Source organism: Salvelinus namaycush, chromosome 2 (genome assembly GCF_016432855.1).
Source record: "Salvelinus namaycush isolate Seneca chromosome 2, SaNama_1.0, whole genome shotgun sequence".
NCBI lineage: Eukaryota > Metazoa > Chordata > Actinopteri > Salmoniformes > Salmonidae > Salvelinus > Salvelinus namaycush.
Genome location: NC_052308.1, coordinates 18023583 through 18041946, shown reverse-complemented (window position 1 = coordinate 18041946; position 18364 = coordinate 18023583).

Below are 18364 nucleotides of genomic sequence, written 5' to 3'. Positions count from 1 at the left end.
ATAGGTATGTGGAAGGTCAGCCAACAGGCAGTACAGTACAGTAAAGTACAGTACAGTACAATAGCTGACTAGGCCTTGTGAAGAGGAGCCTGGCCTAACTCTGGTCACAGCAGCCAGACCATAGCCTGTGTTGGCTGGGTCACCAAGGCTCATCGATGCTCCAGTGCCTTTTAAAACAGAGGGCCCGCCTCTAATCCTGGGTGACAGTCTGTTTTTCTATTTTTCACTGTTCCAAGTGGAACTGCCGAGTGAAGTTTTTCTAATTGGACATAATGAATACGGGAGAGGGAGGCTTGTGTCCAAATGGCTGATGTGTGTCTGAGCTTATAATGTGCTGACCTTTCTCTTTTTGGAGGACAAGGGTTTACATGTTAACCCCATCATAACACACTTACTGTGTTCATAAAGAGTTCACAATCAGTTTTTAAAACATCTCAATTCTAGGTCTCTCAGACTCCACTTCAAGTTAGGATTACAGGCATTAGTTTGAATAAGGAAAGAATGTGTCCAACCAAATTCAGATAGTCTACATTAGAGTGTGGACACTTGTGTGAATGTAAAACGTGTTCATAGACCAGTCCCAGGACGTTCTGACTGGCCTGGCAAGTTCAGCTCCTACGGTCTTTATTCTAAACTGTTGCCATGCATGATTGTGGGCCGGTGTGTGTAAATGTTTGCCCATTCCTCTTTATGTCTAATCAAACTCCACTTCAAGTCAGGATTACAGGCATTCGTTTGGGTAAGGAAAGAATGTGTCCAACCAAATCTATATAAATGAGAGTGGACATTTGAGTGAATGTAAAACGTGTCCCAGGAAGTTCTGACTGGCCTGGAAAGTTCAGCTCCTATAGTCTTTATTCTAAACTGTTGCCATGCATGATTGTGGGCCAGTGTGTGTAAATGTTTGCCCATTCCTCTTCATGCCTAATCAGAAATGACATTCAATATATGTGTTAAAAGTTATTGATCATTGTAGGAATCTACTACAGATAAGTGTTTGTATACTTTGTTCGGTATCTCATATTGTTCTGGCAATTCTCACATAGAATCTTTATTGGGAGGAATGACTCATGACATTCTTTTTACGTTTGTATTACAAACCCTTTTTAAGAAAATCATGATGAAAGTGGCCACTTTAGGCCCTTTTTAGACCTATACATGAATCCTGTAAGACCCTATGATCTGTGAACCATACGCGATACAGACAACATCTTGGTGTCATAATACCCAGTGATATGCAACTTTTCATGGAAGTTAGGAACAAATATACACAGGCAGTTAGGAAAGCTAAGGCTAGCTTTTTCGAACAGAAATTTGCATCCTGTAGCACAAACTCAAAAAAGTTCTGGGACACTGTAAAGTCCATGGAGAATAAGAGCACCTCCTCCCAGCTGCCCACTGCTCTGAGTCTAGGAAACACTGTTACCACTGATAAATCCACTATAATTGAGAATTTCAATAAGCATTTCTCTACGACTGGCCATGCTTTCCACCTGGCTACCCCTACCCCGGTCAACTGCCCAGCACCCTCCACAGCAACCCGCCCAAGCCCCCACCATTTCTCCTTCACCCAAATCCAGATAGCTGATGTTCTGAAAGGGCTGCAAAATCTGGACCCCTACAAATCCGCCGGGCTAGACAATCTGGACCCTCTCTTTCTAAAACTATCTGCCGAAATTGTTGCAACCCCTATTACTAGCCTGTTCAACCTCTCTTTCGTATTGTCTGAGATTCCCAAAGATTGAAAAGCTGCCGCGGTCATCCCCCTCTTCAAAGGGGGTGACACTCTAGACCCAAACTGCTACAGACCTATATCTATCCTACCCTGTCTTTCTAAGGTCCTCGAAAGCCAAGTTAACAAACAGATTACCGACTATTTTGAATCCCACCGTACCTTCTCCGCTATGCAATCTGGTTTCCGAGCTGGTCATTGGTGCACCTCAGCCACGCTCAAGGTCCTAAACGCCATCGATAAGAGACATTACTGTGCAGCCGTATTCATCAACCTGGCCAAGGCTTTCGACTCTGTCAATCACCACATTCTTATTGGCAGACTCGACAGCCTTGGTTTCTCAAATGATTGCCTCGCCTGGTTTACCAACTACTTCTCTGATAGAGTTCAGTGTGTCAAATCAGAGGGCCTGTTGTCCGGACCTCTGGCAGTCTCTATGGGTGTGCCACAGGGTTCAATTCTCGGGCCGACTCTCTTCTCTGTATACATCAATGATGTCACTCTTGCTGCTGGTGATTCTCTGATCCACGTCTATGCAGACGACACCATTCTGTATACTTCTGGCCCCTCTTTGAACACTGTGTTAACTAACCTCCAGACGAGCTTCAATGCCATACAACTCTCCTTCCGTGGCCTCCAACTGCTCTTAAATGCAAGTAAAACTAAATGCATGATATTCAATCGATCACTGCCCGCACCTGCCAGCCCGTCCAGCATCACTACTCTGGACGGCTCTGACTTAGAATACGTGGACAACTACAAATACCTAGGTGTCTGGTTAGACTGTAAACTCTCCTTCCAGACTCACATTAAGCATCTCCAATCCAAAATTAAATCTAGAATCGGCTTCCTATATCGCAACAAAGCATCCTTCACTCATGCTGCCAAACACCCTCGTAAAACTGACCATCCTACCGATCCTCGACTTCGGCGATGTCATCTATAAAATAGCCTCCAACACTCTATTCAACAAATTGGATGCAGTCTATCACAGTGCCATCCGTTTTGTCAACAAAGCCCCATACACTACCCACCATTGCGACCTGTACGCTCTCGTTGGTTGGCCCTCGCTTCATACTCATCGCCAAACCCACTGGCTACAGGTTATCTACAAGTCTCTGCTAGGTAAAGCCCCGCCTTATCTCAGCTCACTGGTCACCATAGCAGCACCCACTCGTAGCACGCGCTCCAGCAGGTATATCTCACTGGTCACCCCCAAAGCCAATTTCTCCTTTGGTCGCCTTTCCTTCCAGTTCTCTGCTGCCAATGACTGGAACGAACTGCAAAAATCACTGAAGCTGGAGACTCATGTATCCCTCACTAGCTTTAAGCACCAGCTGTCAGACCAGCTCGCAGATCACTGCACCTGTACATAGCCCATTTGTAAACAGCCCATCCAATCTACCTCATCCTCATACTGTATTTATTTATTCATCTTGCTCCTTTGCACCCCAGTATATCTACTTGCACATTCATCTTCTGCACATCTATCATTCCAGTGTTTAATTGCTATATTGTAATTACTTCACCACCATGGCCTATTTATTGCCTTAACTCCCTTACCTTACCTCATTTGCACTCACTGTATATAGACTTTTTGTTTTATTTTTTCTACTGTGTTATTGACTGTATGTTTTGTTTATTCCATGTGTAACTCTGTGTTGTTGTATGTGTCGAATTGCTATGCTTTATCTTGGCCAGGTCGCAGTTGCAAATGAGAACTTGTTCTCAACTAGCCTACCTTGTTAAATAAAGGTGAAATAAAAAACTAAAAATAGTGTGCTCTAAAATATGGAAATCCAGAGTGGGCTCTCTGCTAATTTTGACGGTATGATATATGTTACGAGCACCAACAACACAGAGAATGGGAAAAGGGATTCAAAGGGAACTCCCTCTGCTGGTGATTTGCTGAATGTGTAAAGGAGGGCTGTTATAACTTAATGACCTATAAAATCAATTTCAGTGAATAAGAGCACCATGCCTGTTTCATTTCAAATAGAACCAGTACCCATGCATGATGTCCTACTCTGTCACGACTTCCACCGAAGGTGGTTCCTCTCTCTGTTCGGGCGGTGCTCGGCGGTCGGCGTCGCCGGTCTACTAGCCATCACCGATCCCTTTTTCCTTTTCTGTTTGTTTTGTCTTTGGTTCTTTCACACCTGGTTTCATTTGCCTTAATTTCTGTGTGTATATATTTACCCTGTTGCCTGCCTAGGTTTGTGCGGGATTCTTTTTTTATTGTGATGTAGCTCGGGGAAGTTATGCCCTATTTCTTGTTTTCACGGATTTAACAAGAGTGTGTTATTGTCGGAGCTTTGTTTGTTCCTCCGTGCGTGAGTACGGGTTCTCTGTTGTCGAGGGCGTTTTACTTTTTGATTGTGCCATACCTGTAATTGGTGGACTTGCTTATTAAAGTACGCTTCTCAGACATCTCAGCTCTCCTGCGCCTGACTCCTTCACCTACCTCCTAACGCAACATTGTCACATACTCATAATAGGAGAGCTGAACGCAAGAGTTGGAGAAGACAATCATGCACGAGGAAGGAGAAATGAAAATGGTGAACGTCTGTGCAGTTTGTGAGAAGGAAAACAAAAAAATATTTGGTGGAAGGAACACTTTCAAAGCATTCTGACCAAACAACCACAGCTGATATCCCTGAATCTGAAGAAGACCTTGACATCTACCTTGGGCCTATAACAATCTCAGAAGTGAAGGATGCAATAGGAGCCCAGAAAAGTGGTAAGCACCAGGAGAATATGGTAGAAAAATTACAAGATTATGTTATAATACTGTTTATGCATCAAATAAGGTTTGATGAGTACTCTCATCTGTGCCTGTGGGACTGAGTTGAACATCTGGGCCTTGGCGCTAGCAATTGAGTTATGATGGCTTGGTGATAAAAACCCACAGCCTGCATTCCATAGAATGAGTTGGTGTTTGTATACTGTGAGGTACCAGGGAGGAGATGTCTCTGGTGTGGCCGGCTGATGGGGGAACGTTGTCTTAGGGGCCAAACCCTGGTTTCTATACAATTGGAACAGTCTTCATAGTAAATGCTATCTGGCTTGGGGATACTCCTTTCTCATATACAAATCCTAACTTTTTGACCTATTCCAGACATCTGTTGTTTGTCACGTATTCAGGAGGATGTGCCTTAACTATAAAATAATGTGGCTCGGTTCTGCTAGTGGAGCTCTCTGCATCACATTTCAGAGTGTGGGATCGACCAGCTTCATTGTTGCAATAATTAATCAATATTAAATAAAGATCATTGTTTGAAGAAATCTCTTTCCTTTGAATCAGAAATATTCCACGACAAGAAGACAGCATATGCCCAGAAATTCTTAAAGTAAAAACATCCAAACACCAAGACAGCTGTGTAAGATTTTCAGAAGGTTTGGGACTCGAACAAGCACAGACAGAATGGAGAACAGGCCTAATAGCGAAGTTGCCCAAGAAAGGAACATTTGGGAATTGTAACAACTGGAGGCATTACACTATTACTGATAACCAGCAAGCTGTTCAGCCGAATCATTTTTAAAAGAATCATGGAGGCTGTGGAAATTATCATACGTCAAGAGCAAACAGGCTTCAGAAGAGGGTATTCTTGCACAGACCAGATCTTCATCCTCAAGCAAGTCCTACAGCAGAGTGCCGAATGGAATATCACCACCTACAGTGGCAATAAAAAGTATGTGAACCCTTTGGAAATAACTGAATTTCTGCAGAAATTGGTCATGAAATTTGATCTGATCTTCATCTAGGCCAACACAATAAACAAACACAGTACGTTAAAACTAACAGACAAACAATTACAGTTGAAGTCGGAAGTTTACAAGGTTAATGACATGGAGTCATTAACCTTTCTAGGACACACGTTCCGCTAGTGGAACCCCCCCCCAACATTTCGCTGAAAAGGCAGCGCGCGAAATTCAAAAATATTTTTTAGAAATATTTCACTTTCACACATTAACAAGTCCAATACAGCAAATGAAAGATAAACATCTTGTTAATCTACCCATCGTGTCCATCGTGTCCGATATATTTATGTTAGATCACCACCAAATCCAAAAAACACACAGCCATTTTTCCCAGCCAAAGATAGTCACACAAAAGCAGAAATAGAGATAAAACTAATAACGAACCTTTGATAATCTTCATCAGATGACACTCATAGGACATCATGTTACACAATACATTTATGTTTTGTTCGATAATGTGCATATTTATATCCACAAATCTCGGTTTACATTGGCGCCATGTTCAGAAATGCCTCCAAAATATCCGGAGTAATTACAGAGAGCCACGTCAAATAACAGAAATATTCATCATAAACTTTGATGAAAGATACATGTTTTACATATAATTAAAGATACACTGTGTAAGGCTTCGAAGAGTGATGGGTGTGAAGTCAGGCACAGAGAGCAGAGGATTCGGAAAAAACATTTATTCCTGTAACGTCCTGACCAGAGTTCTTATGTGTTTTGCTTGTTTAGTGTTGGTCAGGACGTGAGCTGGGTGGGAATTCTATGTTGTGTGTCTAGTTCGTCTGTTTCTGTGTCCAGCCTAATATGGTTCTCAATCAGAGGCAGCTGTCAATCGTTGTCCCTGATTGAGAATCATATATAGGTGGCTTGTTTTGTGTTGGGGATTGTGGGTGGTTGTTTCCTGTCTCTGTGTTTGTGTTCTGCACCAGATAGGACTGTTATCGGTTTGCCACATTTTGTTATTTTGTTATTTGTTAAGTGTTAAGTGTTCACTGTTTATTAGTGTTATTAAACATGTTGAGCACTGGCTACGCTGCGTGTTGGTCCGATCCCTGCTACACTCTCTCTTCTAGTGAAGAGAGGGAAGTCTGCCGTTACAGAACCACCCACCAAACTCGGACCAAGCAGCGTAGCAACGGGCAGCAGCGGCAGCAGCAGCAGCAGCGGGACCAGGAGAAATGGACATGGGAGGACGAGCTGGACGGAAAAGGACCCTGGGCAGAGCCAGAGGAGTATCGCCGCCCCAAAGCAGAGCTGGAGGCAGCAAAAGCAGAGAGGCGGCGTTTCGAGGAGCTGGCTCGGCAGCAGGAGCCGGATCTGGGTTACACCACTTGGGAGGAAATAGACAGGTGGTCGGTTGACCCAGGGAGAGTGCCGGAGCCCGCCTGGGATTCGATGGAGCAATGTGCGGAGGGATACCGGCGAATGAGGTTAGCACGACGGCGCGGTAAGAAGCCCGTGAAGAAACCCCAAAAATGTATTGGGGGGGGGGGGGACTAAAGGATAGTGTGGCGAAGTCAGGTAGGAGACCTGCGCCCACTTCCCATGCTTACCGCGGAGAGCGGGAGTACGGGCAGACACCGTGTTATGCGGAAGAGCGCACGGTGTCTCCTGTACGTGTGCATAGCCCGGTGCGGGTTATTCCACCTCCCCGCACTAGCCTTAAGGTGCGTGTCTCCAGTCCGGTACCACCAGTTCCGGCACCACGCACCAGGCCTACTGTGCGCCTCAGCAGGTCAGAGTCGGCCGTCTGCCCAACGCCGCCTGTACTGCCTGTCTGCCCAGCGCCGTCTGAGCCATCCGTCTGCCCAGCGCCATCTGAGCCATCCGTCTACCCAGCGCCATCTGAGCCATCTGTCTGCCCAGCGCCATCTGAGCCATCTGTCTGCCCAGCGCCATCTGAGCCATCTGTCTGCCCAGCGCCATCTGAGCCATCCGTCTGCCCAGCGCCATCTGAGCCATCCGTCTGCCCAGCGCCATCTGAGCCATCCGTCTGCCCAGCGCCATCTGAGCCATCCGTCTGCCACGAGCCTTCAGAGCCGCCTGTCTGTCCCGAGCCATTAGAGCCGTCCGTCAGTCAGGAGCCGCTAGAGCCGTCCGTCAGTCAGGAGCCGCTAGAGCCGTCCGTCAGTCAGGAGCCGCCAGAGCCGCCAGCCAGTCAGGAGCCGCCAGAGCCGCCAGCCAGTCAGGAGCCGCCAGAGCCGCCAGCCAGTCAGGAGCCGCCAGCCAGTCAGGAGCTGCCAGAGCCGCCAGCCAGTCAGGAGCTGCCAGAGCCGCCCTCCAGTCATGAGCTGCCCTCCAGTCATGAGCTGCACTCCAGTCATGAGCTTCCCTCCAGTCATGAGCTGCCTTCCAGTCATGAGCTGCCTTCCAGTCATGAGCTGCCCTACAGTCATGAGCTGCCCTACAGTCATGAGCTGCCCTACAGTCATGAGCTGCCCTACAGTCATGAGCTACCCTACAGTCATGAGCTGCCCTACAGTCATGATCTGCCACTTAGTCATGAGCTGCCACTCAGTCATGAGCTGCCACTCAGTCCGGAGCTGCCACTCAGTCCGGAGCTGCCACTCAGTCCGGAGCTGCCATTCAGTCCGGAGCTGCCATTAGTCCAGAGCTGCCTCTCTGTCCGGAGTTGCCCCTCTGTCCTGAGCTACCTCTCTGTCCTGAGCTACCTCAATGTCCTGAGCTACCTCTCTGTCCTGAGCTACCTCTCTGTCCTGAGCTACCTCTCTGTCCTGAGCTACCTCCTAAATCATGTGGGGGCCTTGGGGAGGATTCTTAGGCCAAGGTCGTGGGCGAGGGTCGCCACTCAAAGGACGCTAAGGAGGGGGACAAAGACAGTGGTGGAGTGGTGTCCTCGTCCGGCGCCGGAGCCGCCACCGAGGACAGATGCCCACCCAGACCCTCCTCTTGAGTTTTAGGGGTGCGTTCGGAGTCCGCACCTCAGGAGGGGGGTACTGTAACGTCCTGACCAGAGTTCTTATGTGTTTTGCTTGTTTAGTGTTGGTCAGGACGTGAGCTGGGTGGGAATTCTATGTTGTGTGTCTAGTTCGTCTGTTTCTGTGTCCAGCCTAATATGGTTCTCAATCAGAGGCAGCTGTCAATCGTTGTCCCTGATTGAGAATCATATATAGGTGGCTTGTTTTGTGTTGGGGATTGTGGGTGGTTGTTTCCTGTCTCTGTGTTTGTGTTCTGCACCAGATAGGACTGTTATCGGTTTGCCACATTTTGTTATTTTGTTATTTGTTAAGTGTTAAGTGTTCACTGTTTATTAGTGTTATTAAACATGTTGAGCACTGGCTACGCTGCGTGTTGGTCCGATCCCTGCTACACTCTCTCTTCTAGTGAAGAGAGGGAAGTCTGCCGTTACAATTCCGGAACAATCACAGCGAACAAAAGAAGGTAACGTCGAACACAGGCGTAAAACAACCCAAAATGTACAACACCGGTACACACGCTGTACAGCGGAAATAAACGACAGGAATACTCCTGAACCAAAAACAGCAAACAAGCCCGCACAAACACAGGCGGGCCAACTGAACTTAAATAACCCCAACCCAAAACCCCAAACAAGGAACAGGTGAAACCAATTAAACCAAACAAAACGAAAAGGGGAAAAGGGATCGGTGGCAGCTAGTAGACCGGTGACGACGACCGCCGAGCGCCACCCAAACGGGAAGGGGAGCCACCTTCGGTGATAGTCGTGACACACTGGTTCTTAATGCAACCGCTGTGTCAGATTTTTTTTTAAACTTTAGTAAAAAGCACACCATGCAATAATCTGAGACGGCGCTCAGATTTAACAAAATTTCTCCGCCTTGTTGGAGTCAACAGAAATACGAAATTACATCAGAAATATTCCCTTACCTTTGATTATCTTCATCAGAATGCAATGCCAGGAATCCTATTTCCACAATAAATCATTTTTTTTGTTCGATAATGTCCATTACTTATGTCAAATTAGCAACTTTAGCAAGCATGTGTAGTACAAGTCGAATAAACTGGTCAAATGTTGTTATCATATATATCCAATAACGTTCCAACCGGAGCATTTCTTCATGTCTGTATAAGTAATGGCACACATTGCCATTCCATGACTAGCGCGCATGACCAGTGACCAGGCAATCTGCCATGACCAGGCAATCTGCCAGACCAGTGACTGAAACACCTTCCATCCGGCCCCACATCACACTATAGGCTTCATTCCACGTTCTACTGACTGTTGACATCCAGTGGAAGGCGTAGGAAGTGCAAACAGATCCATATATTACAGGGAATTGAATAGGCGATGACTTTCACATCGACCCTTCTCAAAATTCTCACTTCCTGTTTGGAAGTTTGCCTGCCATATGAGTTCTGTTATACTCACAGACATAATTCAAACAGTTTTAGAAACTTCAGAGTGTTTTCTATCCAATAGTAATAATACTATGCATATATTATCATTTGGGACAGAGTAGGAGGGAGTTCACTATCGGCACCAATTCATCCAAAAGTGAAAATGCTGCCCCCTACCCAAAGAACTTTTAAAACTTGTTTTTCAACCACTCCACAAATTTCTTGTTAACAAACTATAGTTTTGGCAAGTCGGTTAGGACATCTACTTTGTGCATGACACAAGTCATTTTTCCAACAATTGTTTACAGACAGATTATTTCACTTATAACTCACTGTATCACAATTCCAGTGGGTCAGAAGTTTACATACACTAAGTAAACAGCTTGGAAAATTCCAGAAAATGATGTCATGGCTTTAGAAGCTTCTGATAGGCTAATTGACATCATTTGAGTCAATTGGAGCGGTACCTGTGGATGTATTTCAAGGCCTACCTTCCAACTCAGTGCCTCTTTGATTGACATCATGGGAAAATCTAAAGAAATCAGCCAAGACCTCAGAAAAAAAGTTGGAGTCCTTGGTAGCAATTTCCAAACGCCTGAAGGTACCACATTCATCTGTACAAACAATAGTACGCAAGTATAAACACCATGGGACCACGCAGCCGTCATACCGCTCAGGAAGGAGATGTGTTCTGTCTCCTAGAGATGAACGTACTTTGGCGCGAAAAGTGCAAATCAATCCCAGAACAACAGCAAAGGACCTTGTGAAGATGCTGGAGGAAACAGGTACAAAAGTATCTATATCCACAGTAAAACAAATCCTATATCGACATAACCTGAAAGGCCGCTCAGCAAGGAAGAAGCCACTGCTCCAAAACCGCCATAAAAAAGCCAGACTACGGTTTGCAACTGCACATGGGGACAAAGATCGTACTTTTAGGAGAAATGTTCTCTGGTCTGATGAAACAAAAATAACTGTTTGGCCATAATGACCATCGTTATGTTTGGAGGAAAAAGGGGGAGGCTTGCAAGCCGAAGAACACCATCCCAACCATGAAGCACGGGGGTGGCAGCATCATGTTGTGGGGATGCTTTGCTGCAGGAGGGACTGGTACACTTCACAAAATAGATGGCATCATGAGGCAGGAAAATGATGTGGATATATTGAAGCAGCATCTCAAGACATCAGTCAGGAAGTTAAAGCAATGACCCCAAGCATATTTCCAAAGTTGTGGCAAAATGGCTTAAGGACAACAAAGTCAAGATTTTGGAGTGGCAATCACAAACTGATCTCAATCCCATAGAAAATTGGTGGGCAGAACTGAAAAAGTGTGTGCTAGCAAGGAGGCCTACAAACCTGACTCAGTTACACCAGCTCTGTCAGGAGGAATGGGCAAAAATTCAACCCAACTTATTGTGGGAAGCTTGTGGAAGGCTACCCGAAACGTTTGACCCAAGTTAAACAATTTAAAGGCAATGCTACCAAATACTAATTGAGTGTATGTAAACTTCTGACCTACTAGGAATGTGATGAAAGAAATAAAAGCTGAAATAAATAATTCTCTCTGCTATTATTCTGACAATTTTACCCCCTTTACTCCCCAATTTCGTGGTATCCAATTGTTAGTAATTACTATCTTGTCTCATCGCTACAACTCCCATACGGGCTCGGGAGAGACGAAGGTCGAAAGCCATGCGTCCTCCAAAACACAACCCAACCAAGCCGCACTGCTTCTTAACACAGCGCGCCTCCAACCCGGAAGCCAGCCGCACCAATGTGTCGGAGGAAACACCGTGCACCTGGCTCCCTTGATTAGTGCGCACTGCGCCCGGCACAGGAGTCACTGGTGCGCGATGAGACAAGGATATCCCTACCGGCCAAACCCTCCCTAACCCGGATGACGCTAGGCCAATTGTGCGTCGCCCCACGGACATCCCGGTCGCGGCCGGCTGCGACAGAGCCTGGGCGCGAACCCAGAGTCTCTGGTGGTGCAGCTAGCGCTGCGATGCAGTGCCCTAGTCCACTGCGCCACCCGGTGGTGATCCTAATGAGCTAAAACAGGGTATTTTTACTGGGATTAAATGTCAGGAATTGTGAAAAAATGGGTGTATGTCAACTTCTGACTTCCGACTTCAACTGTAGGTGTGCAAAGCTCTTAGAGACTTACAAAGAAAGACTCACAGCTGTAATCACTCCCAAAGTTGATTCTAACATGTATTGACTCAGGGGTGTGAATACTTATGTAAATTTGATATTTCTGTATTTTTTGCAAATTTTTTAAAATCTAAAATGTCCAAAAACATGCTTTCACTTTGGCATTGTGGATATTGTGTGTAGATGGGTGAGAAAAAAATATATTTAATCCATTTTGAATTAAGGATGTAACACAACAAAATGTGGAATACGTCAAGGGGCATGAATACTTCCTGAAGACACTGTATATGAGAATTGCCAGAACAATCTGAGAAAAGAAAAAATATTTTTGCTGCTTTCTGTAATGCGTCTGTGTGTAGCTGGTGTAGATGAGTCAGTAATGTATGCAATTTTACTCAACAATAATACAATACACGTCAAATAAATCCAAGGCCACACATAACGGACCGCAATACAAAAAACAATCACTCACAAACAAACATGGGGGAATAGAGGGTTAAATAATGAACAAGTAATTGGTGTGTAAGACAGGTGTGTAAGACAAAGACAAAACAAATGGAAAATGAAAAGTGGATCGGCGATGGCTAGAAGGCCGGTGACCTCGACCGCTGAACGCCGCCCGAACAAGGAGAGGGACCGACTTCGGCGGAAGTCTTGACACTTTCAGTATTCAGGGTATTTCTTTTTTTAAATGGGCTTGTATACAGCGAGTCCCACAAAACTCCATGGAAACCTGCATGCGTAAGTGCACATTATAGTGCTGACCCCATACATTAAACTGACACCATTCCTTTTGATATAAAAATAAATTCATTTAAAGGGGCTCCGCAATGTGCCTTTGTTTCCAGGCACTGATAAAGTATTCTATACTAACTGCACCGATACCAAGCCTAGAAACAGTGACCAACACGTACAGAATGGAGGGAAAGAATGTCATCGACCACAGACTACTATAGCAAGATAAGTAGGAGGCTATTTCTAACAATGGCAGGAGGTGGGCCTGGGAAAGTTATACTGGTGAACATTTACAATAAACCCCCATATTTTTCGACTGACCCTCCTCTGTTTCTTACTGTTTAATTACTGTGCGATTAAACACATTTAGTGCTCCCCAAATCCCTTCCCCCTCCACACGGGTCGGGCACCTTAATCCACCAGTGGTTTTAGGGGCACTGTGGCACTAGGGCACAGAGACCAGAGGCCCTGCGGAGAAAGGAAAGCAGAATGTCAGCACTTTGGGAGGGAGAGCTATGGCTCTCTCATGGCCTCCAGTCTGCCGCCCACATAAATGGTCATAGTGGCAGTGCCAGCTAAATGGGCAGAAAGGAACTGAGATAGGGATAGGGGAGGGAGAAGGGAGGGAAGGAAGATAGTGGAGTGAGAGGGTGACAGTGGATAAGTCCTGAGGGGATTGGTCCTTATACCATGCTCACACTAGTCAGTTACTGGTCCTCTCTGGTCCACACCAGCTCAAACTCGAAGGGCCAGGAACAAGAGTGGACCAACAAATCCTTTGTCCTTATTCATATAACCTGACTGGCACCAAGTTTAGTAAGCCCTTAAGGTCTATAAGAGAACACAGAAAAACAATATAAGATTATGTAAAGTGAAACTGTGCAGCATTCTTTATAACCTACATATCAGTCACAGGATAATAGCGTTTGTCCCTCTACACATTTTTAGACAAGTCCTAAGGTTGCTAAGCTGCTTATCAAACCCTCAGAAAGAATGGCCATTTGTAAGGGTCACTGAAGGCTACAGTTGGCTGTTTCCCCTTCTATAACTGCTGTGATGGAGCTGGCTTGAGCTCAGATTACTGTAGCACAACTACATCGACCCAGACACAACTGCTTTATTCATTCACAACACACCCATGACATTAATAGACACATCTATCAGAGAGAAACCTTTATCTTACTCCATTGACTAAAATCCATTGTGTAGTTGGGTAGCATGATTCAAACCCTTGGATGCAGCCAAGACTTTGGCCTTTAAAACGAGCACAAACATGTTGCAACGGCTGTCGTCGGAAGAAGGTGAAGACCAAAACGCAGTGTGGTAAGTGTTCGTCATGTTTAATAGAAACTGAACACTAAAAAGCAAAAACAACAAAGTGACAACCGAAACAGCTCCGTCAGGTGCAACACACACTAAACAGAAATGAATTACCCACAACACAAAATGGAAAACAGGCTACCTAAGTATGGCTCCCAATCAGAGACAACGATAGACAGCTGCCTCTGATTGGGAACCACACCAGGCCAAACACATAGAAAACCAACAACATAGAAAAAAGAACATAGACTGCCCACCCTAGTCACACCCTGGCCTAACCAAAAAAGAGAATAAAAAACCTCTCTATAGCCAGGGTGTGACACGTTCCCTAATAAATAATACTATTTTTAGGTAGATCGATTTCCATTGATATTCCATTGATACTTTGACCCCCAGACCAGAGAAAAAAAACACAGTGAAGTACACAGTGTCAAACAGTTCAAATCATGTTTACTGTCAATCATCGCGCACCAGCAGAACTTTTTCAGAGTGAAGGAAAATGGCACAATTCATCGGCAGATTATCTTTATGCAATGTTCTTTTACCTGAGCCAATTACTCTGCGTTGGTTGTTAAAGGGCACATTAGATGGATCTATGGATGCAAGGACTCACTGAAAGCCCATTTGGGTGTGGGTCTGCTGTTTGTCATCTCCTAAGTGGATGTTGGTAAGAATATTAGACACACAGTTGCACAGTTGATGCATGCATATGTAAATTCTGCCACATGCTGCTGCACAGGAATACTGCCTTTAGTAATGATTATAAGGATCATAAGGTGTGAAAGGTTTTGAGTGTTAGACTAGGAGCAATTTAAAAGTGTATTGGACGAGTGAAGGGTTAGTGGAATGGTCAGTGCACTGGTGCGGGGGCTACAAAAACAAATAGCCCCCCCCACTCCCCAGATAGCATCATATGCAGTTGCATGGACATTTTTTTCTCCAAATTATGTGAAATTAGCTTCTGTCACCTCATGACAAAATGTGTAGAATAGCAGGAAATTATCTTAAAATTGCACAATTTCTCTCAGTCTCATGGCAAAACGTGTAGAATAGAATGAGATTAGCTATACAATTACATATTTCTCTCTACCCCATGGCAAAATGTGTAACAGCGACATTTTCTCTCCGTCTCATAGCAAAATGTGTAGAACAGCATGAGATTAGCAATAAAACGTCACATGTTTGTCTTTGGCCCATGGCAGAATGTGTAAAATTGAGCTACGCCACTGGGTTAGTGTTGTGTATAATGTTCTTACTAGCCTTCAGTATTTTAGTTAGTGTTAGTGTCCATCTTTCTTTTGTTCTGTAGTAACTGCGTCATTAGATTGGTGTGAATGGAAGGTCATCTGTATATTGTCATAGTTGAGTAAATATTTTAGCATGATAGTCCTGCATTCTTGGACCTCTTTCACTGCTTTATAAGGTAATAATATATGAATTGATGCAAACAGACATTAGCTTAGGTTGTGCCCATGGCACTGGTTATTAACTGTACAGTATTTACACAATAAGATTAACTTCCAGTGAACGCCCAGATAGGTCGTTTCTCCAAGTCTGCACCTTTTTAGAAGTGTAAATTGTTGTTGTTTTTAAAGTAACATTCTGTCATAAAGAGCACATATTAAAAAATACGTTTTTCAATCTGAAGAGGTTAAATTAAAATGACTGTTCAGTTTTCCACCACAAAACACCAGAAAAATGCCAAAAAGAAAATGTATACTTCAAATATCAAAAGGACACAAAAGGCACTCATACATTTTTTTTATTGCAGTTGTCTGCATAATTTCCTTCATCTGTGAAAATATCACTTAACATCACGTTGTTCAGCAAACAATCAAGTGCACACCTTCGATCCTGACAGAGTACCATTAGGAAGACATGGCATTTCCCGTCTCAAATGAGAGAGTGTTGACAAGGAACAGGATCAGGTCTATTACGTCATAACCCATTGCCTTGGCACTAATGATCAAAGTGAAACATTTTTTCATGGTGTTTTATAATGCACAAGCTTTCTCCCTGATCTCTTCTCATAGACTGCACTGCATTACTTCAATTACAAATACAGTCATACTTTTTTGTAGGTCAGATTCACTATCTTGGGAAGTTGCCAACACAGGGCTAACATAGGACTTAGATGTAAGTAGTCACGAAAACCAATTAGCCTAAACGAGTTTGCGATGTCCATTACCTACCAATGAAGAGTGGAGATTCCTTCAGTACAGTTCCCCTTAAAGCTAGCTGTGTGTTACCATCTTAACAAAGGGATGTCCTTACAGACCAGTTTCATCATACATAGGGGGATAACAATTGAATAATTCCTCATCATTCTAAAATAACTCAAACATGCAACCATTGAGCTAATAAGCCTAGTGATAAGAGCATTGGGCCAGTAACAGAAAGGTTGCTGGATTGAATCCCCAAGCAGACAAAGTAAAAATCTGTTGTTCTGCCCCCGAGGAAGGCAGTTAACCCACTGTTCCCGGGCGCCGAAGACGTGGATGTCGATTAAGGCAGCCCCCCGCACCTCTCTGATTCAAAGGGGCTGGGTTAAATGCGGAAGACACATTTCAGTTGAAGGCATTCAGTTGTACAACTGGCTAGGTATCCCCCTTTCCCCTAATTGGGACGTTTCAATGCGATCCAGCATTAGCTCAAGATAGCTGGGAAAGAATTATTGGAAGTGTGCCACAGTTCTAAGCATTGGAGGGCCAACAATCTCCATGGCACTAGATTAACATGCCACGGCTTTAGCCTTAATAACAGAGGTCCAATTGTATGGTGCTGCTGAGAAGACCAGGTACTTAAGGCCAGTAAAGCCATTGGAGGTGTGTTTTAATTTATACAGTGTATGCAAAAAGCTGTGAAAACATGAAAACATTGTCAGGGTCAAGGGGTCACTGGGCAAATGGTGAATAATTATTGATTAAATTGTTACATACTGTACTAACCTATTTGATCCATCTTAGATACTCTCTTCTAGAACAACAGGCCGTAAATTGTTTGGCCACTTCCTTGGGCAATTGAACCTTCTCTATTTTCTCTCTACATGACAAATGTTGCTATACAGATTTTGTGAACCAAACTCTCTCAGTGAAGTACAACTTCTGAGTTACATAATCTTTCTTTATAGGAGGCTTGAATATTGATGCCAGATTGTAGGATAGGTTTCTAAACAGGAGAAGGTCCTGTCTGGTTTTCAGAAACACCTTTGACACATTCCTTGCTAAGAAAGGTTAGTGGCCCAATAAAGCAGTCTGCATAATGAGATGCTCAAGCTCTTCTGTCTAGAGGACATCATCGTTATCTTTGTCACTGCTGTCGTGCATAGGAGGTTGTGAAATTTAGTAAGGATAATAGTGGGGGCCCAGATTCAGCAGACAGAATGGGAGTTATTATGAGCCTTCATCAGTTTCTTGCAAATGAGGAGTTTACAAAGAAAAAGTGAGTCAATGGAAGAGATAACCCACTGGGCAAAAACGGCTCAGGGTCTGACAGTATGTGCAGACAGACACCCAGGCAGTGAACGGAAATGAAGGTGCCGCTGACGTAGAGCATTGTGGCTCCATAAAGAAAGAGGCCGTTTGAAGTGTTTGTGTTCCCCAGGCCCAAGCCCAAGCTCATGCATGTCTCCAGACAGCGTCTGCCTGCTCAGTTGGAGGAAAAGACCCAGCAAAGATGCAAGGTGCGCTTCTTTGTCTGTCATGGATTGAAGACGTAAGATGCTTTCTATTGTCGTATTTCCGCTGATACAAATCCTCGAATCAAAACTAGCTCTCAGTAGCCCTCCTTCTCCCTGAGGAAAACAGTGAATCATCTGAATGAGCTCCATTTGAATTGTAACATAAAAATATTCCATTCCAGTCAATGAATAATGGTGAGATGTTACAACAACTGTAGATGTGCCTTTTAATAGGACATGGACTAGACATTGAAAGAAAAGGCTAACAAACACTCAAAGGTTCTAGACATTGTGTAGCCTTTATTTTTGACAGCCTGCTTCAGATAACCAATAGGCTAATTCTTATCCAGTGCTCATGTGCATGGGGATGTATGACCATGATTCACCTTCCAGGCCTTTCCTTGGATTAGGTCCAAAATGTGCTGGGAGTTTATACAAAATGTATCCACAATTCTAGGCGTCCTAGTTTTTAAGAAAATAGTGATAGAATAGGATTGAGCTTAAGAGCATTGCGCAATGACGAGAGGGCCATTTAAAGAACACTCAATGAAATAATCTCTGATGAGAGCAACTATTGAGCAAAGCATTAGGGTTAGTGCAATCCAGGTTCTTGGGACTTTCCTACCCCAAACCCTAAC